The sequence below is a fragment of the Microtus oregoni genome, unplaced genomic scaffold (genome assembly GCF_018167655.1).
Source record: "Microtus oregoni isolate MIOR12 unplaced genomic scaffold, Mior012 000040F_ref0000088, whole genome shotgun sequence".
Classification (NCBI taxonomy): domain Eukaryota; kingdom Metazoa; phylum Chordata; class Mammalia; order Rodentia; family Cricetidae; genus Microtus; species Microtus oregoni.
The window spans coordinates 15684219-15707580 of record NW_024543207.1 but is presented as its reverse complement, the minus strand read 5'-3'; the positions used below and the strand labels follow the sequence as shown (position 1 = coordinate 15707580).

Here is a 23362-nt window from a genome sequence, read left to right as displayed (position 1 = left end):
GACCGTCAGTCTATGAGACTGGAAACAGGCTTCCCTGAAGTGGGGCAGAAACAGCTAAACATGGGGTATTATAGGGTCCCCAGAGTCCATGGCTTCTGGAAGTTTCTAACTGGGGAGACTCGGAGTCAAAGCAAACTCCTGGCCCTGGTGCCCTCCCCTCAAGAATTAAAAAGGCAAAAAAAAAAAGTCACTGAAAACTACAAAACAAAGCCAAAATTATGATTATGGGTATTTTCCTGCATGCGTCTATGTAGCGCTTGTATGCTTGGTGCCCAGAGAGGCCAGAAGAGGGCGTCAGATCCCTCAGAGCTAGAGGTGCCTTGTGAAATGCCCTATGGGTGGTGGGAATGGAACCCAGGTCCTCTGGAAGAGCAGCCAGTGTTCGTAACTCTTGAACAATATCTCCTGCCTCACAACTTGAAAAATAAGTGTGTGTGTGTGTGTGTGTGTGTGAGAGAGAGAGAGAGAGAGAGAGAGAGAGAGAGAGAGAGAGAGACAGACAGTCAGAGGTCAACCTCAGGCGCAGAACACAGTTTTCCAGACAAGGCCCCTCTCTAGCCTGAACTTGGCGAGTGCAGGCTGGACAGCCAGGGAGCCCCAGGATCCACCTCTTTGTAGTACCTGCCCCAGCATTTTGTGTTTTTAAAACTTTATTAGTACATATTAATTGTATACGTTTTCTTTGTGTTAGTGTCAATTCTTAACACTTTAATTCATATGAAGCTCCCCGAAACCGTCTACAGTACTGAGGGGCAGAATATGGTATAGCATCGAAGTAATACGTGTTCCCTGAGGGAAGAGAGATGGGCCCAAACACGTTCAATTGCTGCAGTCTCACGCAGCAACTGTGGTGGCTCTCCTTCCCAATTCCTGTGGATCTGGTCGTATTCTTTTCTTCTTCATTTTTTTTTTCTTACAAAAGTAATCACACTGTGTCAGAAACTGCTTTCTGATCTGAGATATGGCAGGTGTATGTCACATATAAAATCTGGTTATGGGCACTGATTTCTTGGGGAGATGCATGGTGCCCAGTTCATAAACGCCACGATGAGTCGGAAGCAGGGAGCGGGGTGCCATGAACTAACGTCCCCAGCAGAGCCACACCTGGGTTTGAGATGCTGATCTAAATGAGTTTGGGCTCTAAAAGTCCCTCTTTGCCTACCTCTGCACCTGCTCTTTTGACTACAACACAAACACTTCGGAAGGTGTTAGCTAAGCATGACTAGGCCACTAGCTGCCACCAACCCCGACCCCAAGGGTGTCATCAGACAGTCTGAAACCTACAGTGCAAACGCCGTTTTGCGACAACCACTTCCCTACCCGATGAACCTGGTAGGCGCAATGATGTCTCTCTGTGTACCTGTGTGTACAGAGGCCAGAGGCCAGCCCTGGGTTATTCCTCGAGCACCGTCCACCCTATTTATTATGTGTGTTTGACATAGGTCCCCTCGCTGGCTTAGCGTGTGTAGAGCAGGTCTGGCCGGCTGGTCAGTGAGTCCAGGGATCTGCCTGTACCCATGTCCCCAGCACAGGATCACAGTGCACTCTCCCACACCTTACTTCTGAGCTGGGTTCTGGGACTCAGGCCATCACGCTTGTACAGCAAGGGCTTCACCATCTGATCTCTCTCCCACTCAAATGCACTGATTTAGAACTTTCTTTGGTTCATGCAGCTGCTTCCGTGGCTGAACAATTCATTGGAGGAGATCCGAACTCGCGTTCCTGGACCATATTAACTTCTAGGGAATCCATATTCACGATCTTGGAATAAACTTTCTCTTACTCCGCTTGAAGCAGGAGCTGTGTTTTGTTCTGACGGTATGTGGGAGGCATTCAGAGGCAGACTGTGGACAAAGTCACAGCCCAGAAAGACTGGGGCAGAACACGGGACCGAAGGGAGGTCCTTGGGACGCTGTTGTGCTCAATGCCAGGCCTGCTAGGCAATGGTTGAAGTATCGCGTGAGCTTCTAGCCCACCTCCCATAGCTCTGCATCTGGGTTATGCTGCAGGGCTCCTTTGAAGGAAGCCACAGCTAGGTTGTGTGTGTGTGTGTGTGTGTAGGCAAAGGTCGTATTATTTAGAAAGTGCGCGAATGCTTACATCCTAGCGACTATAGCAAAACCACTTGAAATTCCTCAAGTAGTTTCTGTTGCTCCAGGAGAAGCTTCACCTCACAGCTCAGAAACAGCCCGGTGTCTTTCAGTTTCACTGACTGATTGTGGTGGGGCTAACTGGGTCAGAGCTTTCTCTACCACATGCCAATTTAACTGCAGAGAGGAGTCAGTTTGCTAATTCCAAACCTCCTCATGTAGTGAAGGGGCTGTGGCTGTGTAGTCTCAGAACATGCTGGCTACTTCAGGCAGGGACCACCTTGGGAGGTGCAGCTACAAAGGCACCAGGCCCATCTGTCTGACGTGCAGCCAGCTCTGAGGAGTCTTTGGGGAGGGCTGCTGTCCTGGCACCATGGTGAGGAAATAATAAGAGGCTGGAAAGAATGGGTCTAACCTTCTTGCACACCGAGGGACTTACCATCCTAGCCCCAAGATTCACTGTGCTAAAATGGCTTGGAACCCTGAATTACTATGTCATAGCTGCTGTCCAAGTTGTCTGGAAACCAAGTTACCAGGGACCTCCCATCAGCACCTGCTCCCAGGCATCATACTGCAAGGTTGCCTTGGGTACTATCCCTCTACCTGCCTCCTCTGTCTCTACTCTAGCCAAGGCCTGTGGGTATTTGCTGAGTCAAGCTTGACAGGTGGGCGGGGCTTTGCACTGAGTGACAGGAGGTGTGAGAATCAGGATAGGAGGAAACAGATGTGGCTCCAGGGCAGGTTGGAGACCAGCCTTTTCCCAGGCCCTACTTAGCACCCTACCACTCCCTGAGTCTCCCCATCATAACCTTAAATGACTGCAAGGGCTTGAGAGCTGGAAGGAGACCGCAGGGGTAAAAATGACCTCTCCCATCCCATCCATCACAAGGAGGCTTGGGGGGGGGGGGGAGCGGGGAGAGACGGTCATAAACTGAGGACCCACGGGGAGCTCAAGAACAACACTTGAAGACCCGGTAGCTCAAAGGAAAGTTCATGATGGAGGAGCTCTGTGGTACGGAGCTGGACTCGAGCGCTCCAGGGTTGCGTGCGCTGCGCCCCTGCGTGCCCGAGGCCGTGCGCTGCGCCCCTGCGTGCCCGAGGGTCTAAAGCCACAAGCACCTACTTTGCAGGCTCCATTTCTCTGATGGAAATCTTTCTGGCCAGTGCTGTTTGGAAGACTCACCATTGTTTTCTCTCAAGAAACGGCAGCCACCCCTACCCTCCCTTGGCCTCAAGCCTCTCCAGTCTTTAAAATCACCTAGTAAGATTTCCAGGAACTAGGCAGAAGGCAGTGGCGCACGCCTGTAATCCCAGCATTTGGGAGGCAGAGACAGGCGGATCTTAGAATTCGAGGCCGGACTGGCCTACAAAGTGAGTTCCAGGACAACCGCATGTTACACAGAGAAACCCTGTCTCAAAAAACCAAACCGAGGACTCCGTGTTGAGAGGAGGAAGGACAAACTGAAAGAGAGGCTCAGCTGCTGGGTGGCTCTCGTGGAATGCATACTTCTTGACTACCGTTTGCATGGACGCAGAGTTATGACACCTTGGGAGCAAACCCTGGGAGTTTATTTCAGCTTTATTTGGAATCTGTGGCCTGGTGTGTCCCCAGAGTTCCCACCTGGGGTGTTTCCCAAAGCATCTCCTAACAAACAGGCGGAAGAGTCCTTTCTTGCCACTCTCTGTCCTTTTAATACCTTTCTGGCCTGGTCTTCTACTACTTGGGGTTATTAATTTCACGGACACCTGAATACTCATTAGTATGGCTGGTGCGTGGAGGCTCCTGTCTCACCCCACTGCACCCAGGCAGGGTTTGTAATGTCATTCTTCAAGTGTGCCGGCTGAGGCTGCTTCCCGCCTGCTCTGCATGTCTCCACCAGGTGGCGCCATTGGTCCTTTCAGAGCATCAGGAAGCCCAGCGTTTTCTAAGGGAATCACTGTCAGGTGGGTCTCGGTGGAGGTGGAACTCAACCTGAGCACTCCCAGTGGGATTAACCCAAGATAGAAGGACCCAAGCCCTCTGCCTTTGGCACACGCAATTGGCCATGTTTTTCAAGAGGGCTAGCAGATGTTCATGGTCGGTCTGGTCTTAGAGCTGCCTGGCAACGAGGAGAAATTTCCTCACTGGAGTGGGGCCTAAGTGCCTACTCCTTCCTGCAGATATCCTAAGTCCAGGGCATTCTCCCAAGTGTCTAGAGGTGGCCGGGGCCAGGGCCCCATGTGATGCAGCAGCTCCTGCTTGGGGCTCTAACACACTTCTCTTTAAGGCTTGGCTGACTGGATCTTGAAGGCTGAACCTTCCACATAAGATAAGCTAAACTCCGAGGGCCGAGTGAGGGTTAGCTTGGCTTCTACTTAACGCCTCACTGTGCACTCACTCAGGACACAATGTGAGAACTGCCAGGTGATTCAGGAGGGCCTGCGACCTTCGCCTTTATCACTAGAGTTCCCGAAAGCTGTTCTTGGCTAGGACTCTTCACGACCAAAACTTCGAACCCTTTCTCTTCCCCCTTTTCTTGCCTCTCCCTGACACAGAGGACAGTCATCATCTATCCTCCCTGACTGACCTCTCCTCACAGACGCCAGCTGTGGTGATGACCTTGTGTGGTGATGACCTTGTGTGGTGATGACCTTGTGTGGTGATGACCTTGTGTGGTGATGACCTTGGCGTCCAAGAGTCACTCCCTTCATCCCACTGTACAGGAGGAGAGACCCCAGGCCACACAAGTCCAGCACGCTGTCTCTGTGTTTTCACCACCCTGGAGCACAGAGGGTGTGTGAAGGGGCGCTGGAGGGTGTGGGTTATGGAGACTGAGGCCCTGGGGCCAGATGGGCAGCTTCCTGGCTTCATTATCTGTCTGTAAAATGGGAGTGAGGTCCACTCGTGTGACAGCTGGAGGCTTAAACGAATAACCCTGTGGCTGCGTACAGCACACAGCTGCCTGCAAGCTCACATTTGGGGGCAATGGTGGAATTAATTTTGTCTTCTGAACCGTAACTGAAGATTTCCTCCCAGGGGGACACTAAGAGGGATGCGTGGATCGCCCTGGGGAGGGGAATTGGATGAGACCTCCTGGGTAAACTGGGAGGGGCAGTAGAGAGAAGGGGATAAGGGATGAGAATATAAAGGAACAGGATGGTTGTGCGGAGAGAAGGAGTAGGAAAGCAATGAAAGAGATACCTTGATAGAGGGAGCCATTACGGGGTGAGGGAGAAACCTGGTGCTAGGGAAATGTCCAAGAATCCACAAGGACGACCCCAGCTAAGACTCCTAGCAATAGTGGAGAGGGCGCAGGAACTGGCCTTCTCCTGTCATCAGATTGGTGACTACCCCAGCTGTCATCAGACAGCCTTCATCCAGTAACTGATGGAACCAGATGCAGAGATCCACAGCCAAACACCAGGCCGAGCTCCGGGAGTCCAGAGAGAGGAGGGGTTATATGAGCAAGGGGGGTGGGCAAGGTCATGATGGGAAATCTACAGAGACAGCTGAACCAAGCTCGTGGGAACTCAGAACTCTAGCTGTGGATACCACATGGGGCCAAACTAGGCCCTCTGCAAGTGGGTGACCAGTTGTGTGGCTTGGTCTATTTTAGGGTCCCCTGGCAGTGGGACCAGGATCTAGCCCTGGTGCATGAGCTAGTTTTTCGGAGCCATTCTCTATGGTGGGATGCCAGGCTCAGCCTTGATGCAGCGGACAGGGGCTTTGTTCTACCTCAACTTAATGTGCCAGGCTTTGGTGATGCCCCATGGGAGGCCTTACCCTTTGGGAGGAGTGGGTAGGGGGTGGGTGGGAGGTGAACTATGGTTGAAAGGTTCTGGTTGGTGGAAGGCAGTCCCAGCACACGAAGAGCCAGGACTGGGACCTGTCTGTAGTGATGTCTGGAAAGCGTGCTGGAACGGGGTAGGAGATGCCTGTGTGCTGTTACCCGGAGAGCCTGAGAACAGTCTGTGTGATCATCAGGTTGTGTATAAAACCACACAGGCATTAGAAGCTTTACAGGTTCCGTGATTTCAGGAAGCAGCACTTAGAGCTCTCCCATCTTTGATTCTGAAAACTGTGACGTTTTTAGGGCATTCTATTAAATTTCAATGACAAAGAAGTCCATGGAATCGCTGGTGCTGACTAGGCAGGTACTGAAAACTCGGGTGTTAATTGTTACGTCTGGAAATAAAATCCAGGTTCGAGGGTCGCGCTTTCCAACGACAGGGTTTCCTGCTTGTTCAGTAGCTGGAGGGGTGGGGCTTGACCTCTCTCCTCATGATGTCCTCTCCCTCCTCTGCCCTAGCAAGAAGGCAGTGACAAGCAAGCACCAGGGGCCCTGTTTACAGATGGGGTAAAGATGAGGACTGTTTCCCAAAAGGCTGCTTTAGATCATCAGGAAGCCAGCGAAACAACCTATGAAGTCCGCCAGGAGCTGAGACGGACGGTCGTTTTAAATCTCCAGAAACAGAATTGTCCAGTTTCATTGTGGCCAGTCTCTGTGGAAACCATGAAAACCCTGAGTATGTCCTAAAGGATGAACAGAATTCCCACGAGACAGAGCCTCTACTGAGATGTCTGCCCCCCCATCCCATCTAGTTATGTTTAGGGTGTATGGAGAACCACAGCATCTCTGTAAACTTGGCAAATAAGGAGGCTCAAGGGGGGACCCCATGGGTTTCTCTAGGAAGAGAAAATAGATTTTGTGGGTTGGCAGGGGACAGGAGGGATCAAATTGGGGTGGGGAGTGGAGGGGGAGAATACTGGGAGAGATGACTGGAACTGGAGGACATTTGGGGGCTGATATGGAAACTCCGTGGACTCTATGAGGGTGACCCTAGTAATGGGGATACAGAGCCTGAACTTCCCATCTTCTGTAACCAGGCAAGGCTTCCAGCGGTGAGACAGGGACAACAACCCTTAGACCTACAACCTGTCCTGCCTGCAAGATGACTGCCTTAATGGTGGCACAGAGCTTGTGGGCGTGGCCAAACAATGACTGTCTAATTTGAGGCCCGAATCATGAGAGGGAACCCATGCATGACATGCCTGTTCCTGGATGGCCTAGAACAAAAAGGCTGGATAGACCCAAACATAGCTGGCACCCCCCCCCCAAAAAAAAACCCCAAAAACAAAACAAAAAACAACAACAAAAAAACCCTCAGTGAAATGATTGCTAACTATATTCTGCTATACTCATAGTGGTGTCTAGTCCAGTTGTCATCAGAGGCTTCACCCAGCAACTGATGGGAGCAGATGCAGAGACCCACAATCAAACACTAGATGGAATTCAGGAGCCCTGCAGAAGAGGGGGAGGAAGAATTGTAGGACCCAGAAGGGTCAAGGACACCATGAGAACGTGGCCCACAGAATCAACTAAGCAGAACTCACAGAGACTGAAGTGACAACCACAGAGCCTGTCTGGGTCCTAGCTAAGTCCTCTGCACTATGTCAAGGTTGTGTAGCTTGGTGTTCTTGGGGGAGGTGTCTCCTGGTCCTCTGCACACATGTTATGTTGCATACTTTGGTGTTCTTGTGGGAAGTGTCTCCGACTCCTTTGCCTGCTCTTGGGACCCTTTTCTTCCTACTGGTTGCCTCGTCCAGCCTTGATATGATGAGGGTTTGTGCCTAGTCTTGTTGAAACTTGCTATGACATGTTTAATTTTCCTGAGAGGTCTGCTCTTTTTTGAAGGGGAATAGAGGATGTGTGGATGTGGGGAAGAGGAGAGGTGGGGGGAGAACTGGGAGGAATGGAGGGAAGGGAAATTATGGTCAGGATGTAATGTGTGTGTGTGTGTCAGAGAGAGAGAGAGAGAGAGAGAGAGAGAGAGAGAGAGAGAGAAAGAGAGAGAAACAGATTAGTCTGGGGCTGAACTTGAACAGACAGGAATCAGGGAGGCAGGGAGTTGCCAGGACTGGGGAGTGGGTAGGTAGGTTCAGTGGAAGAGCAGCTCCAGCTGGGAGCCGTACCTTGCATGTGGGTACCTATGCAGTGCAGCCCTAGTATATGGAACACAGCAGCCAGCCTGTCGGGACCTGTGCTCCCCCCATGCACCCACAGTTCCTGAGCAATCCCTAGTGTTCACAGTGCTGGGTGCTGTGTCCCAGGAGTAGCAATGCAGACAGGCTTGACCTAATGGAGCACAACCTCAGGAAGGTTCTGGGATCTAAGGAAGGTGCGGACTCAGGGCTTGTCTCTCTGTGGGGATGAGGGGGGGGTCTCCACTCTCCTGGGGAGCTAATCTTACAGTTTTGCATTTTGTTATCCTTGAAGAGACCACCTGCCTCAGGTCATGTGTGGACAGTCAGGGAGAATGCTTGACACTGGAACTGTCCTTCAACACCCAGGTCCTGTGTCCCTTGATCTGTAATAGCAGGGGTGTAAATCACTGTATGGACCTCCTAGAGGTGAACCAGACAAGAGGGAGAGACGACACCTGTGTGAGAACTAGAGCTTGGTGAGATGCAGGGCACACAGCAGCGACCAGAAACATTTGTTTTCTTAAAAAAAAAAAAATCCTACGATTATTTTGTGTGTATATGCCGTGCGTTTGCGTATATACAGGTGTGTGAACATGTACATGCTATGACACACATATAACAGGAACATCTGCATTGGTGCTCTCTTTCCATTGGTTTGGTCCCAGGATCAGACTCAGGTCATCAGGCTTGGCAGCAGGTGCTCTTACCTGCCAAGTCCTCTCACCAGCTCTAGAGACTGGTTTCTACAATCTGTTCCTCATTTAAAATGAGGCATGAGTGGACGTTCCCAGGTGAGAATGCCCGTATCTCTGTTGCTTGTTCATTAAGGCCGGTGTCGATGGACCAGGAGGATTAACCCTGAATGTGTTTCTGTCACGCGTGGGAACGCAGGGGAAGCAGGGATTCTGTTCACGTTCGGGATGCAGTCTGGTGCGTTTCCTTGGCACTTGCCTCAGTAAGGGGCCAATTGGAACAGAAAGAAACCCCAGCATCTTTATGGCTCAGCAATAGGGCAGAGAGAGAGAGAGAGAGAGAGAGAGAGAGAGAGAGAGAGGCCTGAGATGGTTATCAGGACCTGAGTACAAACGTTTTCTGCACTGTTGTTTTCAGAAATGACTGTAATGGCAGACAGCACTGTATCTGTCTTCCTTCCTTTTAGTCTAAAACAATTTAACAAATGAAATCACTCCCAACTCCTGCTGTCTCCCTGGTGACCAGCAGAGGGAGAAGACACTTTATTCAGGGAAACACTCAGGAGGCCTGGGGTCTTCTGCAGGGTGGCCTTGCCTCCAGGACAGTCTGTCCAGGGGTAGTGATTGACACGGCCCCCTTTCCTTATTAAAGGCATACACACTAACACTGTAGGCCATTCCAAGTCGAGACACATGTCCAGAACAGCCTCATCTTTACTCAGGCTGTAAATGCTCACATTTCCTCTGCCTGCTCTGACCTTGATGCTTGAGCCAGCTAGTCAACACCAGCTTCAAAGGCTACCACACCTGCTACCGTTCTGGCTTTCCCTGACTCCCCAAGGGCAGAACTGATTCAAGGCAGCTGTGTTTCCACAAGAGCCTCCCATTTAACCAAGACTTGATATGACGGAGGCTTCTGCACCCTGGCTCCCTCTGAAGGTCAGGGACTTTGGGGAGTTTGTGCAGCTAGTGCCCAGCACACTGCCTGGCACACACAGCTCCTTAGGAGCTGGGAGCATCATCAGAGAGTGACACAGGATTTCAGTCACAGAGGGAGTTAAGGAACCAGAGGTGGCTTAACTGTTCCCTGGTTAGCAATGTACGCAGCTAGCCGTGCACTGTCAGCCTCACAAGCTTGGAAATGCACAGCTGGAGATGCACAGATTCCGTTTTGTTACCTAATGACCCGGCTGAGCTGGATCCACGGGCAATGGGGCACTGCCCTGGAGCCCACGTTAACGGGTTCTCCCCCCAGCTTCTGCTCCACCTTCTGCCTACCATGAGCTCAGGCTAAGGAGCACTTCTTCAGAGGACTGGAGAATGGGGCCGGGGCCAGGAGTTGAATCCCTAAGGACAGTAGGTGGGGGCAGAAAGGAAGAGAAGGACAAAGTGTGTCCAACTGAAGGCCACTTTCAAGACACTGAGTCAAACTCAATAGGAAACAAGCCTGTCTCCATGCCGTATGCGAACTCATGGCACTGGCCAGCAATGGCTGGCTTTCTTCTCTTCCTGTATTCCCTAAAAATCTGGAATGGTCCTGACAGTCCAGGTGACCAGCATCAGACTCAGGCATAGAAGATATTCATCATGTAAAGAAACGGACGTCTTTACTGTGCGATGTCATTCATGACAAGAGACTCAACAGTGCAAACGAGACCACTGTGTCCAAGGCCTGTTCTCAACACAAAGATGTGTGGGTGCTCGCCTTGTCTTCAGCTAGAAAATCTGGGGTGTTCTGTCTCCACAGCCAGACTCCCTTCTTACCTGGGGATGTCTTCCAGCTACTGGGTTCAGTTACCTGCATGCAAACAGATCTCTGAGTGGCAAGAGCTGGGGGGAGGTGCAGTCTGTGAGGAAAGGCTTATTTTGGGGCCACACTGACAGGACAGGATGCTCCCCGGCAGGAAGCTGACTTGTTGAGACAGAAGGATCTTTTCTTCTTATAGGTGATGCCTTAGATCTGTCTCATCTTACACAAAATTCAAGGGCAGAGTAATGCATGTTTGTATTCTGATCTCTAGGGCTAAGAAGAGAGCCGGCTGTTCTTACAGACTTGTAGCAGAAGCCATGTGTGTGGGCCGGGAACATGCTTTGGACTCCTGTCTGGAGTCCTAGTTACTGGGCAGCAGGTGTTTCCAACCAGGGACAAGTGTGTGGGATTCTATTTTAGAATTCTGGAAGTGTCATTCTGAGAGAGCAACCTGGTAGAGTTCGCTCTAAAAAGACTCCCCGAACAATTAAAAGCAATAGACCGAAGGAGCCATACGGGATGAATAAATTATTAAACTACTAGGAAGTCGCTATAAATATGCATGCAATTCAATAATTCATAATGGACGGGTACAACAAGGCCCTGCTGGCTACAGCAGCAGCTAGCATCCTGGGACATGTGCCAGTGGCGTCTTGACAGACAGGCGTGGGTGCAGGAGAGTCAAGAGTCTTCAGAAGAGTGGCCCTCGGCACTCAATGCATCGGCGAGAAGCACTGCAGACATCAGGGCCTTCTGCTGGGCCAAGGGACAGAACATGTCCCTCAGACACTCGGGGCAGGAAAAGGCACACTTGGTTCGCAACCGCTGTCTCGGTCTCCACTGCAGCTCCGGTCTCTTCTACCAGGAAGCGCCAGGGCTTCCAGAGTTGCAGAAACGATTTGTTACTACGGCACGGTGTTGTGGAGGCATGTGTGCCCTGCGGCGGCGTGCAGGTGGAGGCCAGAGGACTTTGGGGAGTTGGTTCTCGCTCCACCTCATTGAAAAAAAAAAAAGCTATCTATTTACTGTTTGGGCTGCTCTGGGGCACTCATGGCTGGCTGGTTCATGAGCTTCTGGATGATTCTCCTGTCTCTAACTCATCTTGCTCAAGGAGCACTATGATTCCAGCGCCCCTGCATCCAGGATTTTTTTTGGGGGGGGGTGTTTCTGGGGATTGAATTTAGCTCATTAGGTTTGCAAGGCGAGTGCTTTTTTCCTCACTTTAGTGGCTTTAGCCACCTCACTGCCCCTAGCTTCTCAAGTGTTATAAAGGGCACATGCTCCGTAAGTGTGAAGAGCACCCTTGGGGGAGGACCTTCGCAGCACTCCACCTAAAAACTTATTCGTCTGTCGACAGAAAAACACAGCATCAGCCTGAGGGAGGAATAGGGACTGGAGCTCACGTCAGTGGCACCGCCATCAGCAGGTACATTCTAGCTTGGAACTGTGAAAGCGGTGCAGATTCCCAAGCCCTCTGGACTGCTCATCTGCCTACCCTGGAGACACTGGCACTTTCTGTTCTCTGTAGCCTATGTGTTTCTATGCCACCGATTAAGACAGAGACGAGATGGTAAAACTATCAGGAGGCTTTCCCTTGGACTGCCTAGAAACCTTACGTGCAATCCCACGCACGATCTGCAATGAGCAACACTGGAGTCTCAGTTAAAACCACCTGCCAGGCAGAGGGAAGGGCACAACCTTCCCAAATGCAGCCTCGGCTTGCTCTTTTCTGCGCTGACCTTACTAAGTACGAACACTCTGGCTTGTGGCTTTATGGTCTTTCACTGATGACTGTCTGCCCACGGTCCACCAGCCTCCTATGTATGCAGGCCAGGGACACACAGCACTGACCTCATCCCATACAGAAGAGCAGGCTGAGAGATGGCGGGGTCTAGCCTGTGGTCACAGGACTCTGTGCAGCTGCTGCACGTGCAACCTCAGTCTTGGGTCGCCCACGACACCTAATTCTTGGTTTCTCTGATATTAGGGTATGACAGATGGGTCCTTATCTGTCTCTTGAAGACACACACACACACACACACACACACACACACACACACGGTCCTACAAAGACTGACATAGCTGCCTGTTACAGAAGACACACAGAGGCCCAGTTCCAGCGATGCACAGACTGTCCTGTCTATACTGCGTTACTCTTGCCTGGTGTGTAAGACCCAGATGTGGCGGACTCCCAGACAGGGGCACGGCAATCAGGTGAGACACCATGCAGATGCTGCCACTGGAGGTCTCACACCCTCTCCCACCTCCTGGCAGTGACCAGAAAGTGCTGCGCAGTAGAACAGTGCTGTGGGGTGAAGAGTTTTGTGCCTTTCTCTGAAGCAAGGGCCTCCCCTTAAGCAGACCGCATGCCATGGTGCACTGCGAATTTCTAAGATGTGCCGTAGGAGGGCGTTTGCTGGATGCCCAGGACCCGCTGACCATGAGGCTCTTTACAGGAGGGCTTGTTAGGACCAGCTTCCTGAGAAGCTGACTTCGGATGATGTTGTACAAAGAATATTCTCAGCCCTCTGCCTGGCTTAGCTGGAGGCTGGGGGCAGATGGTGCTTCTCAATGGAGCCTGTGGCGTGGCCAGGGGAAAATGCGCAGGCTGAGGTAAGGGTGAGCCAAGATGGAAACCTAGGCTGGGCTGCTTGTCAGCTGCTGTACCTTTATGCTTTGAACACGAGTGGTCCTGGTCCCAGCCCCTATCAGTGGAACAACATGTCAGCTGTGGGTAAGTGAGCAGGTCACAGCTGATAAGCCATCAGTGCATGGGCCCCGCTGAGAAGGACCAGGACTACTGGCCATAACATGCTGCAGTGTTCCACATGACAGATTCTTAGTTGGTTTCATATCTGACCCAGAACCTCGGGCTCCAGGGTATGGGATGCCTCTCCACGATCCCACAGGGCTGAGACTCACTACACCTAACTCCCCCTCTCCTAGCTACACACCCACCACGCTGCACTCTTCTCCAGAGGTGGAGGGGTGTCTGAACACCAAGAGCGGTCCCTCCAGGCAGTAGGCCTGCTCAGGGTATGTGTAGAGACACAGGCCTGGAGCCAGGGGGGCGATGGTACCTCTCACTTAGAAGTGTCTGGGGCAGGGAGAGAGGTAAGCCTTCTGTTGGATGGGAGTGGGAAAAACACAGGGACTCTTACTGCACGGATAACTCCTTGGTCTGCTCAGCGTTTCCCTGCTCGAAAATGAAAGGGGGAACTGAGGCCGGGCAGTGCCCCTCCCCTGCAAGGGGTCCTCCTCTGCTCAGAGGTGGAAATGCAAGTCAGTGAGGAGTCCCCAGTGATATCTGTTGACCTTGAAACCCACCACTGGTAATGTCCCGAGGCCCTGGCAAATGTCGTCTGTTAATTTTGGTGGTGTTGGGCAAACATTCTATCTACCATTTAGCGACATCCCCAGCCACCCACAAAAATTCTTTAAAAACTATTTTATTTTATGTGTATGGTAGTTTTGCCTGCTTATACATCTGTGTCTCACATACGTGCCCGGTGACCTTGGAGACTAGAAGATGGTGTTGGGTCCCTCGGAACTGGAGTTTAGACATGGCTGTGAACCACCGTGTGGAGCCATGCATGTTGAGCGTGCATCCTCTGGAAGAGCAGCACACACACAGACACACACACACACACAGACACAGACACACACACAGACACAGACACACACACAGTGTGCTTGTAGCCGCCATGGCATCTCTCTAGCCCTCTGCTCCCCCACAGACATTTGTTGGAAATAGCTGTTGGGTCAACACCAGGGAAACAGCAGCCCTCTCAAGCAATTCAATAACATTTAAAACACAAGCATCACGGAGCATGTGGGTAACTCGAGTCTGGAGGAACAGTTCTCTGACGCCATGGAACAAAGAAGGCAGATGGCAGCAGGCAGAGGGGAGGCCAGCCTAGCTCATCACCTGTGCCCCTGACCACGAGAGCCCACCGCAGAATTCAGCACGAGCTATTTACCACTTTCTGCATGTCAACCTGTCACATGGAATAGTTAATCTGATGATCCTAAATTGGGCCTGACAAGCGTGTCTCTTGATACATCATGCCCGGATTTAGCAGAGATAAACAACGTTGTTAATTTTTCCAACAGGGGAAACACATATTGGCCCAGGATTGCTTGGTGTCCATCTCACGGCAACACTGGCCTGGCTTAGTGAGCAGTGCGGCCAGTGTTTGCAAATGTGATAGCCAATGGGCTTATGCAATTACTGCACACCAAATTTTAGGGACAAAAAGAGTATCAAAGTGAGATACAGAAATTACCTGTCATTCATGAAGAATCAGTGAGAAAATAAATATACCCAAAAATGTAAAAAAAAAAAAGAAAGAAAAAAGAAAAAAGACCAAGAAGAGCAACAACAACTCAGAAACACAAAGCCAGTGTACAACATAAATTGAAGTCTAGGTGTCTTCGGGTACCAAGAAAGAATCTTTTAAACCTAGCTCCCCTCTATCATGGCAACCCTAAACATTCACGCTGCAGGAGGGTGGCTGTCGGAGGCCACACTGCACCCAGGCTGGAAGTCACTATGAAGACACTTTAACCACTAACTTCTCACCCCAGTACCCAGCGCCTGGTACTTGTGCCAGCTCTTCTCTGAGGGCATCCATCAGTGGGGAGAGAGCCCACAGGGCTGGGTATCAGTCACTAAAGTCACAGCATGGGGTGGCCAGAGTTTGATGTCCCAAGAAATCCTCTTTACACATTATGTGTCCAGCCACTGCAGCCCCAAAGCCCCACCACGGTCAGGGACAGCACTCCTCAAAGCTGTATTCACTGATGGCACTGTCAGTGGTGAAGCAATGCAGACAGACGTGCCCTGCACAGTGTGTCACCTCTAAGGTGTCACAATGTCCAACTACAAACGGTGCGTTGTAGGGGTGCGAAGGAAAACATACAGCACGAAAGTGGCCCTGTGAGGTGTGATAACGCCCTGCTGGGCGCAGCGCACACTTCCTGTGCTCTGTACAAAGGTTGCACAATCATTTTCTGTGAAGCCTTCATAGCACGAGGCTTGGAGGGGGGGCAGATGTCAACAGCCCTTTATGCTACTGCAGAGGACTTGGGTTTGGCTGCCAGAACTCACAGGCTCAGAACCACCTGCAACTCTAGTTCCAGAGAGCCAGTGCTCTCTTCTGGCCTTGGCAGGCGTAAGGCACGTATATGGTGCACACACACAGGCAGACAGAAGACTCAGACACACAATGAATGAATAAATAAATCCCACTTTTTTTAAATTAAAAAAACTTTACAGCACCTCTAATTCTGGGGCAGAGTAATTTCTAACTAACTGGAAACTAGCCTCCCCACAGAGCAAGTTCTGCAAGGATCAACTGGCAAGCTGTCTGTAGCCCCAACTTCTGCTTTGCGGTCTCCTCCAGTCTTTAGATAGGCTCTGGATCCTCGCGAATATGGAGCCACTAAAGCACGCTGAGCTTTGAACGCTTTTAATGGCCACAGATCCTCATTTTCATCTCGCTTTCTTTCCACCACAAGTGTCTCAGCAGGGAAAGGGACACAGGTAAAAATTCTGGGCTCTGGACAAGGGCACAGGCACCAAAGCTTAGTGACCTGCCTGGGCCACCCAGTGGTCACAGGTCAGGATCCCAGAGACAAGCTGGGGGCCAGGGACCAGAATCCCAGGCAGCTCAAGGCTCCTTTGCTTAGGCTGAAAATGGTCCATGCATAACTCTTGACTCTTGGAGGTGACATGCCCCTCAGTTGTCTAATTTAGCATCATGCACGTAGTCGCTGACGGAAAACCATAGAGAAACCCTGACTTGAAAAACCAAAAAAAAAAAAAAAAAAAAAAAAAAAAAAAAAAAAAAAAGGAAAAGGAAATTGTAACGCCTAACAGGAAAGAGTCAAGCTCAAGCGCATGATGTAGGGAGGGGGGGCGTTGGGGGAGGGAGGCTCTTTGCTTCCCTGGCTTGGGCTGTCCAGGCCTCTCAGGAGGACAGATCTGTACTCACAGGCATGGTTCGAACCACCCCAAAGATACCCGGGGATTGCAGAGCAGCCCGCTGCCCTGCCCTATCCTGCCTACTTCCTGCCTCTCTGATGCTACCATTTTGTGGGCGCTGTCTTGCCAGAGTCAGAACGTTCCTCCTTCCTTTCCGTTTACAGTTTCACGTGGAACAGATCAGCCCAGGGAAAACAAACTTCACTCCTCGGCTGTCTTCGCTTGTGGTTCTGCCCTTCTCATTTAAGGCACGCTTTGTGTTCCCCACTTAGGGTCACAACAGGCTTTCCCAGCCGTGAGTCGTCGCTTTGACCCTGACTCAAACTTCCCCGTATTTGTATTTCTCCCTCCTGATTTCTCTGCAACAGCCCTGGAGAGTTTCAGTCTCTGACATTAGGGTGTCCACCCGTGTACCAGCGTGTCCCGTCTGGAAGGACAGGGTCTCAGATCCTGGACCGGCTGATTTGGATGTGGACTGTCATTCCACACTAGCAGCCGAGGAACAAGCCATCTCCACAGAAGCTGTGCCATTTGCACACACACTTGCACACCCACTGCCCCAGTGCCTGTGACCCCCAGGGCCTGAGCCAACACTCGGTAAGTGGAAACATCAGCAGTGTTCCCGTCTGAGACGACCTGCACTGGGAACCAGTGCCCAGCAACGCAATCACATCCTGCGAAGACACTTCTCAATTGGAAAGTTACAGGCAGACAGACCCCACACATACCCTTCTCAATAATCGGCCCCAGGTCTTTGGGGAAACACCTCTAGTCACCAGAACAGAGGGGGGTGTGCCTATTAGACGCTCAAGTCAAATCCTAGTCCACCAGTTCTTTGAGTGTGATGGAGAACACGTCCTTAGCCTTTCTGGGATGAACTCTTCAACCGTAAATGGAGGCGCATCAGCTTCCCTGCAGGATACTCAGACGGGAGAAAACTAACTAGCCGAGCCTGAGGGTAGTTTTCAGTAGCCATTATTTGGTTATGAGACTTTCTGAACAAGGCAGACTTGCTTGTTCAACATCCACGACAACCTTCTAAATCTCTTCTCCTCCAGGGCCCAGAGAGGACACCGTGTAATTACAAATTCAGTAGACTAAATGACATACTTTGGAAAGCAGATTAGAGTCCCATGAAAAACATCTTCAACACTGTTCTGTGGACAGGTCTCCTGTCTCAGCCTCCTCTTCTCCGCAGGAGAACCTGCAAACCCTGAAGTCTATCAGGGAGTTCTAATAACACTCACGAAGTGTTATTAGAGTGTGCACCACACAGGCTGGAGTATGTGTACAACTTGGGGGTGACGGGAAATGTGTCTCAGGTCCACAGATCCAAGGATACAGATTGGCCTGTGGTCTGCAATCACATTAGTGGGAGAGGTTCTGTCCACTCCCTGTCACCCAGAGGAGAAGGTCATGGCTGGTAAAGTCCTGTCCCAGGTACTTATGTGGGCCCCAAGTCCAAGTGTTTCCCAGCCTGCTAGGCCACAGCGTTCAGACCTAAGGAGGGACCACAGTACTCAGGTGTGAGGTGTATGAGGAATGGGGCTGTGGCCTTGTTTTTGGTGAGGAGGGGACTTTCTCCTGACAGTCAGGAGAAAGTGCTGATTCCCTGGTTCCAGCATGAGAGCTCAACAGGGCGCCTCAGAAGCAGGAAGCAGAGGGTTCAAGCATGCTCAGTCTGCAGGTGGTCTGATGGTTCTGCATCCAGAGATAGCCAACCAAGATGCAGGAACAGAAAAGAAACAGTAGCGAGGAGGAGGAAACTTTCTCCCTGGCCCAAGTGTGCGCAAGTGGAGGCTGGGGGTTGATACAGTTTCTTCCTGGATGGCTTCCTACCTTCTTATGCTTGAGACCAGGCGTCTCACTGAACCTAGATCTCTGCAGCTTAGCTATGCTAGCTAGGAAGCCCCAGGGATCTTCTGTGTCCCCCGAGAACAGATTACAGGGAAAAACCACCATGCCCAGCTTTTGGGAGGGTGCAGGGGACTGAACAGTTTTCATGCTATGTGACAAAGGATTTACTGACTGAACTATCTCCCTAGACTGGTTATCTCTCTCTCTCCTCTCTTATACAAGAAAAGTGAGGTCTTATTTTTATTTGTTTGCCACTGGTATTTATTTACACTTAGTCTCTTATGAATTGTGCGCTTCTGACCAACCTCCTGGTAATCTGGCATTGTTATTCATTTATATTAGGTTTCTACTTGTCTTGACAGTGTGTCCTGAGTTTTAGTGAGCTGACCATGCTCCAAAACATCAAAGCAGAAGATCCTTAAGGTTCAGGGAAGGTTTAGGTTCCATCCAGGGACAGGTGACAATGACCACAAGGGTACCACAACCTTCTGCTCCATTTTCTCAGAGCCTCGGGGAAATAAGTTACAGGCCAGCGTGCAGAGTACAGATTCCAGTGAGTGAAACAGGGTGGACAGACCCTGTGAGGTGACCTTACTGACACACAGTGACACACAGTCCGTGAGGTGACCTAGACAGCCTGCCAGTCAGCCTAGGTAACACCCACCCACCTCCGCTGTGTTGGTGCGCGTATGTCCCCCCAGGGCCCAGCTGTCTCTGTCACCAGTTAGGAAGATTCCATTCGGGTGTCCCCACGTGAGGTCTTCTTAGGGGCTAGATGTCCTCCACTGGCTTTACTTCTCCACTGTGTTGATAAGTCCACTCAGCAAAGTATAAAATCACCAGCCTCCTAGGCTCAAATGGCAAATCAGAAGTGGACCCTGCTTGTAAAGTGAATGCCTGACCACGATCTGCAGTATCAGGCCTGAAGCCTTGGGGAGCTGCGTGCCGTGTAAAGGGGGTGGCGTGGCCTTCTGTGTTGGGGAATATGATGTTAAGGTGTGTGGCCTTTGTTTACGCTGCATTGATTTAACTCTGTGAAGCTGTGATTCTTTGCCTGTCTAAACCACCTGATGGTCCTGATGAAGACCTGAATGGTCAATAGCGAGGCAGGAGCAAGGGTAGGCAGGGCTGGCAGGCAGAGAGGAATTTGGAAGAGGGGAGTGTGTCCACCCAACCACCCAGTCACCCAACCTGAAAGGAGTAAGAAGGAACGTAAGATACACAGGAGGAAGAAAAGGACAAAGCCCAGAGGCAAAACTTAGACGGGTTAACTTAAGAAAAGTTGACTAGAAACAAGCCAAGCTTAGGCCAGGGCGTTTATAACTAAAAATAAGCCCCCTTGTGTTTACTTGGGAGCTGGGGGGCGGGCCCCCCAAGAGGCCAGCGGGATGTCCTATCTCTGTCCCACACGTGTATCTGCTAGAAAACTGTAGGCAGTGACGTTCTAGCAACTTAATGAGTTAGTGCCAAGGGCGCCTGTGAGGATGAATCTTTCCCATGTGGCTCTGTGCCAGTTATTCATTCTGCTGAGAACTCTGGGTCTAAGAGAATCTTAGGCATGCTAGATTTAGGGACAGTCGTGTGACCCAGTTCTGACAAATGGCTTTGTACGGGGTTCCTGGCATAGCACCTTCTTGCTTTTAAATCCAGACACAAGAGATGCCTGCTTCATCTTCCGGGTACCGCTTGTGTGGATGTGGCCCGTCTATCTAGCCACTGCCAGTCCTCTAGCCTAAGGGAACAAATGCATGATGATTCAGGACTTCAGTGAGCACCGGGCCCAGCCGCCCTGATCCTTTTCTGACGAGACCATCATGTCCAAGTATCTGTCTTTCCCTTTCTCTTAGGACAGCTCTGGTCCGCCTGGGATGGCAGCCATAGCTCTATAGGAAATCCTTTCAACTCTTGAGTGTGCTCTTTCCCAGCTGAGGCTGGGCTACAGCCAGTGCTCCTCCCCTTTAGGATATAAGAATCATCATTTCGGCCACCTTAAATCGTACAATGTGGCAGCGCTCACTGAATTCATTTCCTTATGGGACCATTGTCACTATCTGATTCTAGAACACTCCACCATGGCTAAGGGAACCCATACCCATGAATTCACCTTTATGTATGGGCCCATTTTTCCCAGCTATCAGTGGCCAGTGAACTGTTTTCTGTCTCTCTGGATTTCCTTCCTTTAGGCATTTCCTGCAAATATTACCAGAACCATGGCCGCTGGTGTCTGTTTCCCTTACTTGGTAAAGGTTTTTCAGGTTCTACCTACTGTTGTAAGAACTCTGCCCTCACTCATTCTTTCGGCTAGATAACACTGCACTGTAAGGATGGAGAACATTCTTTCAGATGATGGACACCTGGCCCGGGGCCACCTTTTAGCTCTTGTCAATGTGGTGCACCAACCATCCACAGACAGGCTTTTGTTGGATCCTTGGTTTTGAATCCTTTTGGGTAAACTCCTAGAGGAAGAGCTGCTGCAGCTCACAGGCTTCTGAGCTGCCAAAGCTTGGTTGCCTCAGCACGGAGGCCTCTTTGCTGCATTGTTTACCACCTACAATGGTAAGAAACAAACTGATCGCCTTTGGCACTCTAAAGTGTGCCTGCCGCTCTATACTGCTGAGTGTGTTCACAGTGCTGAGACAAAGCCTTTTCCTCTCGGCATCAAGACTGCACCCTGAACACCCCTCCCCATTCTGCCCACACCATTAGTAACGTCCATTCTAGTCCTAATCTACAATGGGACTGCTCTGGACCTGCCAGTGGGGTCCTGCGGGCTGTGTCCTTTTGGCCCCCCGCTTCTTTCACTTGGCACAGTATTTCAAGATCCTCTTTGCTGTGGCACGAGACACGATTTCTCCCCTTTAAAACTCTAGATAATATTTGAGTGTATGTCCTCACAGAACTATTATTTTGGGGGTACAAACAGCCTTTACAGGCTGCAACAATAAATGAAGAAGGGGGGCATGTCCACTACTCCCGGGGCAGCATCCCCAGACGCAGTCACTGTCATGTGAATAGGAGACCTTTCCGAGTGTGACATTACTCTCAGACTTTCAATCCACAGTCATTCACCTTTAATGACTAAACCCTGCCCCAAGGGATGAACACAAATAAAAACCAATGAGCGTTTTGCCTCAAGAGAGTTGAGCAACAACAGAACGTGGCCAAGAAGGTGAAGAGGGCTCTTTCCCCACACAGGCACCAGGCCATTCGCCTGTCCCACCAGCAGGAGGTGGCAGCGAGTTAGCACGTTTCTTAGAGCTACCTCTTTAAAAAAAATCTGCCAGACGTCTTCCGAGCAAGCACTGTGCTGTTGGGCAGCTGAAGCCAACAGGCTCATTTAAAAGAGCAGAAAGGGTCAGGTAATAATGGGGCAGTAGACTCAACCAAGGCTCTTGTTTTCCATGAAGTTATTGTTACATATTTCATTTTATAAACCCAAGCGTGGCTCACATGCTCATGGTTAGCAAACACTCCTAATATACAGGGCAACTCTTGGAGTCTCCACAGACAGAACAGAGAGGTCAGCCCCAGAGCAGACATACAGAAAAGCCTCGTTTCTTTCTTCCCTCTTCCAGGTGCTGAGAGGAGCCCTATCAGAAGGGAGGGTGCATCTGGCTTCTAAGGGCCACTGAGAAGCTAACAGACCACTTCTGGTTTCCACACCTGCTTTGCAGCCAGATGCTGGATAAACGCTGCCTCCAGTCCATCTGCAGCAGTGTGGAAGCTGAGACTTCATACTCTCATCCCCAGCCTCAAAGAGTTCAGCCTGTTTGGGGACACCTTTGATTGGCTGTGCACCAAATGCAATCCCCCTCTGCTGCCCACTTAGTGAGAGATATCAGGCTGGATGGGGGGAACGCGCCAACTCTTGATGCTGCTGTTTGCCACGCACACCCTGCTCGGCTCATAAGGGGATCCTAACTAGAACCTCTTAAAGGCAGTTATAGTCTTGCCCATCCTGTAAAACTCGTATTCCCTGTGTTTGTGAAGAAAGGTTTAACTCCCGCTGTGCACAATGACAAGACGGGCACTGGGATGTGAGCCAATCGGTGAAGAAGGTGGGCATTGAGCTTAGGATGGCTTTAGTTTGGAGAGCAATGGACACGAGAACCTACTCCACTCACACCTGTTTGCCCTGCAGAAACAAGCTGTATTAAGTCAAATCGGCTAGCTCCTAACACATGGGCTGTCTATCACTAGGTCTCGTGGGCCTGAGGGCTCCCATGGATGCAGACCCATGTCCCTTCACCTGCCCTCGGCACCTTGCAATAGGTGTGCAATGCGCGTGGCTGATGGTTTCCTGAGGCAAACTGTCTTGCTTCATCCTGGACTCATCCCAAGTGCCTAGAACTGTGTTCAAATGCCGCCTTAGGAATGAATTTAAGCGAGTTTTCAGAAAACGGACAAGCGGCTTACAATGAAGCTCATCTAAATGCACACTTGGGAGCAAAAAGGAAAGGAAACCTCATCTCAGCTCATCGCCAACGATGTGGCAAATGCCAATGATCTAATTGGATTTGACAAGAAGCAGTCCGCCCCCACTACACCTGAAATTACCCAGAAGGTCATTACAAATTTAAGCTCACATCCTGAATCACTAATGGGAAACTTCACTACGAGGGTGGTTGGACCTTGACATAATAACTAATGATAGGATCAGGTTGCTATTGCTTATTTCACCTTTATCAATTAGGTTGCCATCTAGTTTATAGATATCATATAACTTACAGAATGGAGTTATAGCACTAAACAGCGTGTGTGTGTGTGTGTGTGTGTGTGTGTGTGTAATGAAAAAATGACCCAGGCATGGTGGCACAAGCCAATAACCCCAGCACTTGGGAGACTCAGGCAAAGGGAATCTCAAGTTTGAGGCCAGCCTCGACTATAGAGTGAGACCTTTCTCAAACAATCCAACAGAATGAATACAGAAAATATTCTTTAAAATCGATGGGGCATGAAATCGAAATGTGGGGCCATGCCCTCTGGACAGAACACCTGGCCAGGAAGACGGGTTGCTACAGT

At 50.7% G+C, this 23362-nt stretch overlaps 1 protein-coding gene across 2 annotated transcripts in view; it reads right to left on the bottom strand.

Moving 5' to 3' along the window:
• The window catches only part of LOC121433651 (death associated protein), a 38876-nt gene that overhangs the window by 2577 nt on the left and 12937 nt on the right, over window positions 1–23362 (bottom strand). The window lies entirely within an intron of this gene.